The 8,602-nt window shown below is 39.0% G+C and overlaps 1 long non-coding RNA gene across 2 annotated transcripts; it reads right to left on the reverse strand.

Moving 5' to 3' along the window:
* Positions 1-3,585: 3,585 nt before the first annotated feature.
* On the reverse strand, positions 3,586-5,215 carry LOC138051534 (uncharacterized). Of its 2 annotated transcripts, XR_011132841.1 has the most exons (4): positions 4,804-5,215; positions 4,506-4,554; positions 3,784-3,831; positions 3,586-3,639 (listed from the first exon to the last, which is right to left on the reverse strand). It is a non-coding gene; the product is annotated as an uncharacterized lncRNA (long non-coding RNA). The 2 variants fall into 2 exon arrangements; XR_011132840.1 differs by having other exon boundaries at positions 4,506-5,215.
* Between the last annotated feature and the right edge of the window lie 3,387 nt (positions 5,216-8,602).

Raw genomic sequence — 8,602 nt, forward strand, 5'->3', positions numbered from 1 at the left:
ATTAAGGGTGATAATAGATAAAGATTAGGCGGGATCAATTATATTTTTGAGACCCCAAGATTTAGGTATACGGCAGAGGAAAATTGTCAGGGAAAAAAAATAAAACTTTTAACAACAGCAAAAGTTTAAATATAATTCCAATGCCCAACTCAGCTTTCTTCCAGTTTACCGAGCAAGCAATGTTGCTGGGAGTTAACTGTCTGTTCTCAACCCCGACATCCTTAACGTTACACACCTATCAAATCGCGCACGCTGCAATCATTTGTGCCCTTGTTCAAAATCGTTGTCGAGATGGGTACGAGCTGTTCCAGGCCTATAGCAAGTAGTTCTTTTGAGCAATGCACAGTTTTTCATCCAGAAACTTGAAGCACCGCCATAAGTTAAGCAGAATGTTTTGTATAATTTATTTTGATCAGGTTGTCGAAATGTCCTTATGAAATGTACACAGAATTTGATTTTACTTTCATTCTTTGCAGTTCAATTCAGTGCTTACCACAGGGAGTTTAGTCTGGTGTCGTTTCGGACAACAGCAAGGTCACAGAAAACGAGAAAGGTGGGCAAAATTTTATATGGAACTGTTAAAGTCTTGTAAATTGAATTCCCTATATCGTTCTTGTCAGTCGATCGCAATCACTTTAGACAAGAAGAGAGAGCTTGGGGATGGAGTTGACCAAAGTTCTGCCACCGCAGTCTGACATGCTCTTAAAACTATCCCAACCCCAATGTGAATTACTAGAAACTTCCAAGTTGAGAAAAACCTCTATTTTAATTTTCTTGGCGTGATGGGAAACCTTTCCCAAGTATGGATGTATATCGGATATAGAATTAAGGGTAACAGGGTAAAATCAATTCTTATTCATCTATAATATGACTAGCCTATGGACAGCGCTGACAGTCCATCTCATTCTTTCTCCTTTTTCCCATACTACGGTGAACGGGTATTTCTGAAATTCCTGATTTCTACAAACATGGTATTGACCGGTATTTTCCTGTACGTTCACTGTTATTTTCAGAGTTAATTTCACTCCAGTGCTGGAGTGAAAAAGTGGAGTAAAATAAAGTGGAGTAATATGTACTCCTAAGAGGAGTTAATTCAACTCCACCAAGAGTAATTTTTACTCTTACTAGTTAATATTCAAAGGCAATCACTTTGCCAGAGTAAATTTTACTCCTGTTTATCAGGATACTGAGTAAAGTCTACCCCACTTACTTTCTGAGAAAAAAAGCAGAAGAGGATTTTACTCCTATGTATTTTGGTAGAGTAAATTTAAGTTTATCCAGTCTAAGATGTGGAATTGGGGTTGTTTTATTTTTTTGAAATCCACCGATCCCAATTGAGGATGTGAATGGTTCAAAGTACAACGTAACTATTTTTATTTGTCTCTTGAGCTGCAAATATGATTATTCCCTCTTAAATCAAAGCTGTTGTGAATGAGAGCAATATTTAGCCGGTAAACCTTACTTTCAATGTTTCAGTTTGGCTAAAATATTTACCACTTCAAACTTGCTTCAAACTGTTGGACGTTTCTCAACTGAAGATCCGCTTGTGTCGTTTGGACTGAAGGTCTGTTTATTTTCACGCCTTTAGTTGGCGTACGCTTTTAGAGACAGCCGCTTTCGTAAGTTTTCAGCGGGATGCCAATCCGCCAATTTTGTTTGAGTGACCCTTCACATGCTTTGATTAAAATGGGAAGTATACAAAACATGGACCCCAGGTCCATGGACAACCCCTGTGGACCTATATAGTTTCCTATATTTTACTCAACTCTTTCTACCCTGTATCTCAGGATACACAATATCTGCAACCTTAGGTACCTTGTCAAAATGCAGACAGTCTTTAATTTAAGATTAAAGTTTTTTCTTCTCGGCTAAACGATTACAGTATTAAATAAATGTTGCTTTGCGAAGTTCACCCATTCAGTTTCTCTGTGTCGCCTATCTCAATTGTTTTGTTGCGCAAGGTGTTATTGAAAGTAGTAATTGAAAAACACAGTTTGCAACATCGGTTCGAGTTCCGTGTATGTGTAGTCACCTGACAAAGAAAACTGACAAAATAGAATTTTTGGTGCCTTTTGAAACAACACCGTTCAAAACCGGATACCAAAGAAAGCTCTCACAGTCATAAAGTAAATTAAGACAGGAGACTATGTGTATTGGCAACATGGCTGAGTTCTTCATAGATGGTGCTAAGTTAGCCAACGTCACCCGCTTCAAGTACTTCGGAAGCTATGTTAGCTGTGACTGCTCTATGAAGGAGGATCTCGCATCTGATTGCGATTGCGATTGCGCAAGAGAGTGTTTGATTCGCATGATCTCTCAGTCTCTCCCAAAGTCGCTGTGTACAACCAATGCTTAATGCCTCTTCTGATGTATGGCAGCGAAACTTGGAACCTATAGCAGCATGAAGTCAAGCAGCCTCGTACAATACAACAGCGTCATCTACGTCTGCTTTTAAACATCAAATGGGACGACTACATCAGCAATGAAGAGATGCCGCGGCGCGCGGACGTTTAGGATATGGAGGTGAAGTTAGTGCGGACTCGACTGCGCTGGTTGGGACATGTTTGTTGAATGGAAGAAGACGTGCCGGTAAAAGAGCTCCTGTACTGTGAGTTGGCCCACGGCTCTCGACCAGTAGGCCGGCCTAAGCTCCGTTTCAAGGACACCTGTAAAAGAGCTCTGAGGTGCGGCCGTGTCTTGGATCAGTGGTCTTCGACGGTGAGCAACAGAGCCGAATGGAAGAGACTCAAAAAGGTAGTGTGCGACGCATACATTTCGAAGAGGATTCGGGGGTATGAGAAGTAAAGGGCTGGACGCAGATAGGAAAAGAGAACTTAAACTGTGGACATACCCGTGTCCGGGTTATAGGCGTTATTATTATTATTATTATTATTATTATTATTATTTATTATTATTATTATTATGTTATTTTTCGGTTACTCTTAGTATTTGAATTCAAACTTGTACTAACTACCATATTTTATCACATTTTTCCAGTACTACGTCAACATCCACTTACTATATATAGGAATATAAAAGCAATCCAATGTGAACTCTCATTGTACCCGAAGAAGGCTGGTTTCCCCAGCCGAAATATAGTACGCCACTAAAATCAAATCTACGTTGTACTGGCTCTTGCTCAAAATATTTACCTTCAATATAGCCCATATATGGGACTACCCCCGACCGGGCTTTAAAGCGAGTAGACATTAAGGGTATGTTATGGCTAAAATTCATTGAATCCATTAATCGTCATTCCCTTAGTGACTCCCACAATTTTGTACCTAAGCGGATTCAAAAACTAAAACCTTTTCCTTTCAGGAACAATATACATCATTTACTTACTTTCTCGATGTGCAAGGAAAGAATGCAGGGCAATATATAGTTCGATCACACAAGAAAGAAATAATTTATTACACCTCTTAAGCTAATGTTCCTTACTACCTCAAAACGACAAAAAAAAATAACTTATTACACCCAGCAAGCTAATAACTATTACTAATTACCTTGCAATGTTCCTCTTTATAACCTTTTGAGCAGGAATAATGAACTTGGCTGAAAAAAAGAAATAAGGGATAAATAATAGTGATGCAAAATTTGGGTGCGTCATTCGCAACTGATCATGAGTGACGGTGATCACTTCAGCAAAGTAAACTTATAAGGAATTCCGACATAGTCACTAACTTGATCCGAACTGAGTAAAGAGAAAACAAAAAAAAGTAACGCAAAAATCATCAGAACTCGTTTATCACACATAAATTACTCGTTCGTGTTATAACTTACCAACACGGATGCTAATCGATGCGAGGTCCTCGACGACAAGAAATGACTCTGCAAAATTTGATGATTTAATAAGTTAACCAGGCATCATGGAATCTGGTAAGAAATCACTTATTTCTAGTATGAGAGAGAAAGATAGAGCTGGAGCGGAAAGCTGAAATTTAAAGTTTTCAAGAGAGCTAACAAATGGATCAGTAAGGAGAATAAGTCGTTTCATACTCGAGCAAACTGCGGAATTGATCATGCAGTGAGGCAGTTTAAGTTGAACATGGATCGAGTTGAGATGACTGTTGCAATGCTCCGAACAATTCAAGTAATGGTTTCCTTCGGTGAGGTTTAAAGTTGTGATGTGAATGCATACATTATACCAGGCTCTGATCTTGCTTAGCTTTAAATAAGACTTCAAGGCGAGTAGACATTATTAAACGGTTTGTTATGGGTTAAAACTAATTGAATGCATGCAAAATCGTCATTTGCTTTGTGACACCCTCAATTTTGAATCTAAGCGGATGCAAAAACCGTACCTTCTCTCTTCAGGAACAATTCAAGATACATCATTTACTTACTTTCTCAATGTGTAAGGAAAGAATGGAGGGCAATATACGGTTCGATCACACAAGAAAGAAATAATTTATTGCACCCCTTAAACTAATGTTCCTTATTACCTCAAAACGACAGAAAAATAACTTATTACACCCAGCAAGCTAATAACTATTACTAAATACCTTGCAATGTTCCTCTTTAAAACCTTTTGAGCAGGAATAATGAACTTGGCTGAAAAAAAGAAATAAGGGATAAAAAATAGTGGTGCAAAATTTGGGTGCGTCATTCGCAACTGATCATGACTGACGGTGATCACTTCAGAAAATAAACTTATAAGGAATTCTGACATAGTCACTAACTTGATCCAAACTGAGTAAAGAGAAAACAACAACAAGTAACGCAAAAATCATGAGAACTGGTTTATCACACATAAATTACTTGTTCGTGGTATTAAGAAACGAGTAACAGTGAGCAACTTACCAAAATGGATGCTAATCAATGCGAGGTCCTCGACGACAAGAATTGACTCCGCAAAATTTGATGACTTAATGTGGTTATCCATGCATTATCGAATCTTCTAGAAAAACATTTAACTTTCAAAACAAGAATCACTTATTCCTAGTATGCGAAAAAAGGGTAGAACTGGAGTGCAAAGCTGGCAAGTTCCCAAGAGAACTAACAAATGGAGCAGCAAGGAGAAGAAGTGATTTCATACGCGAGCAAACTCTGGAACTGATCATACAGTGAGGCACTTCAAGTGGAACATGGATCGAGGTGTTATTACTGTTCCCTTGCTCCGAACAACTCAAGTAATGGTTTAGTTCGTCGAAGTTCAAAGTTGTAATGAGAACACATACATTATACGAGGCTCTGGCCTTGCTTAGCTTTAACTAAAACTTTGAAGCTAGCGAGTAGATATTAAATTAAGTGTTTGTTATGGCTAAAACTGATAGAATGCATTCTTAATCTTCATTTGCTTTGAGACAGCCTCGATGTTGAATCTAGGCGGATTCAAAAACTAAAACTTTCTCCCTTCAGGAACAATTCAAAATACATCATTTACTTAGTTTCTTGATGTGTACGGAAGGAATGGAGGGCAGTATATAGCTCGATCACACAAGAAACAAGTAATTTATCACCGTGACCCCTCCAGCTAATTGTTACTTATTACCTTGCAGCGACAGACAAATATCTGATTACACCCAGGAAGCTAATATTACCAAATACTTTGCAATGTTCCTCTTTAAAACCTTTTGAGCACGAATAATGAATCCGGCTGAACAAAAAACTAAGGGATAAATTATGCTGGTGGATCATCTGGGTGCGTCACTCGAAACTGATCATGAATGACGGTGATCATGATCACTTTCGAATAAAAAACATATCAGGAATTCTGATATAGTCACTAACTTGATCCAAACTGAGTAAAGAAAAAACAAACGCAAACTGGTTTATCACGCATAAATTACTTGTTCGTGTTATTAAGAAACGAGTAACAGTGAGCAACTTACCAAAATGGATGCTATTAATCGACGCGAGGTTCTCGACAGCAAGACGACTCTGCATGCAAAATTTGATGATTTAATGTGGTTATCCATGCATTATCGAATCTTGTACAAAAACCCTTAACTTTCATAACACAAATCATTTATGCCCAGTATGCAAAAAGAGTGGAACTTGAGCGGAAAGCTGAAAAGTTTTTAAGAGAACGGATCGAGGTGAGATGACTGTTCATGATTGCTCCGAACAACTCAAGTAATGGTTTAGTTCGTCGAAGTTCAAAGTTGTAATGAGAACACATACATTATACGAGGCTCTGGCCTTGCTTAGCTTTAACTAAGACTCAAGTTTAAAGCGAGTAGACATTAAGGGTTTGTTATGGCTAAAACTGATTGGATGCGTTCTTAATCGTCATTTTGCTTTATGACACCCTCAATTTTGAATCTAAGGGGATTCAAAAACTAAAAACTTCTCTGTTCAGGCACAATGCAAGATACGTATCATTTACTTACTTTCTCGATGTGCAAGGAAAGAATGGTGGGCAGTTTGTGGTTCGATTACACAAGAAACAAATAATTTATTACACCCCTCAAGCTAATGTTACCTATTACCTTGATGTGTTCCTCAAGTCGTTACAAACTCTTAAGCAGAAATAATGAATCTCGCCACATATGAATTAATGGTTATCAACATTAGCTAATTGTTTACGTGCGTGCGTTCGTAGGTCAGTGACAACCAACCAAGCTTCTGAATGATCGTGATCACTTCAGAAAATAAACAAATATGCATAAAAGGAATGTGTGCCGACATAGTTCCTAACTTTAATCCAAATTGAGAAAAGAAACGGGAGGCAAGTATAGGAAATTTATCACGCATGCATTACTTTTTCTTGCTTATTCAACAACTAGAAACAGTAAAGACTTTAATTTAAAGCAGGCCGATCAGACATATTATGTGATCACAACTGTACAACTAATTAAAGAACAGAAAGCAGTATATTTCAATCAAACAACAAACAAATAATCAATTAGGATTGTCTCATTACCTGGCAACGTCCTCGTTGGAACGTGTTGAGCAGTTGCAAGGAATCCAGCCACAAATAAATTAATGGATAAGCAATATTGGTGGATTGTTTGCGTGCGAATGTCAATTACAACTGAATGACTGTAAATAAAGGTAACAACAATACCGACATACACGCATGATGGAAAGGTTTAATGAGCCCGAGGGAAGAACAGGATACAACACAAGTTGCGCTGACAACGGGCAACGGGCAACGGGCAACGGGCAACGGGCAACGGGCAACGGGCAACGGGCAACGGGCGAAGGCAAACTGAAAAATCAGAATCCTAGGCAGGAATCAAACCTACGACCTCTGTAACACCGCACATCGGATGCTCTTCTACCCATTGAGCTACTAGAACTCACTGGAGAGCTACAGGTTGTTAATCTCCTTCGGGCCCATCACACCTTTCCATCAGTCATGTATTTGTTGGGCTCTCGCCGGACTTTGTAGAGCCCGCAGCTAGCGGGACACATTGCCCATCAAGGACCTACTAGATTAACGACTTGGACTCCCTAGGAGTTCTAGCTTTTTGTGTATAAAATACCAAACGATCTTACTAAAGCTTTACTAACTTTAAATATGGCGTCACCAAAATTCAGAACAATTTACGAAAGCTAACCATCGAGTGGGCGATCAGACGTAATCACGAGAGATCAGTGCCTTGTTGTTTATCTGCCAACAAGGGTTAACACTAATGTTTTCTGTATATGTGTCACAAAGTGTCTCACCTTATTATGGAGTATCAATCAATTGCAGTCATAAGTAGCTTATTCGCCTTTCACCAATTTAATGATGCGACCAGGCCTGGATTCCAGGAATCAACGCCATATGTGGGTTGAGTTTGTCCCCGAATACATTCTCCCGTTTTCCCCTCGTCAAAAAAACGTTTGATTCGATCTACTTCAATTTTATTTCATTTGATTTCATTCACATTTGTCTTAATTAGGTGCCAAGAATGCTGCAGTTCAATGATCTCATCAATAACTGTATGTTAGTGGGTCACTGAAGTGATTAAAAAGGTGAAAAGGAAAGGAACTTTATTTAAGTGTCTAGTTATTGTAGCGCTGGAGCACTAATTGGGGAAACTGTAAACTGAAATTAACAATTAACGCAAAGCAAGTCAAATGTTGGTTTTTGAGGAGAGGGGAAACCGGAGTACCCGGAGAAAGCCTCATACCAGTCTCACCTTGCAAGAAATTCTCAAAGCGGGCAGCTGGTCAAACGCACAGACATTCGCAAAACATTACCATAAGCCTATTGTAAGGAACTTTGGCACGAGCTTGTTAGAGCATTTTCAGAGCGACACACATTGACTGTGTCCATATCGTATTTTACTTTATAGCTGGCCCACTTGGGTGGCAGGATTCTGTAGCGTTACAAAAATATATCATACCCTTAGTATCATTGTGTTCTTTCTGTCTGCTTATTATTTTGGGCGTGTTTCCAGAACTTTCAAATCTCATGTAACTCCGTAGTGACTCGGCCTGATGACGAGGTAGAATTTAAAAATTAAACGGGACTTACCAAGTCGATGTTTGATTGTAATTCTTCCTCGTTATCAGTCAGGAACGAAGGGTTTCATGCCCGGCCCTAGCGCTGTTGTTTCCCTCCCTCTCCTTCGTTCCTGTTTTTTTTCTTCTGGAACCACTCCGTCTTTAAAGACTGACCAGATAAGCATGCGCATGCTTCTCATGTAACTCCGTAGTGACTCGG

The sequence above is a fragment of the Montipora capricornis genome, chromosome 6, assembly GCF_036669925.1.
Source record: "Montipora capricornis isolate CH-2021 chromosome 6, ASM3666992v2, whole genome shotgun sequence".
NCBI classification, from domain to species: domain Eukaryota; kingdom Metazoa; phylum Cnidaria; class Anthozoa; order Scleractinia; family Acroporidae; genus Montipora; species Montipora capricornis.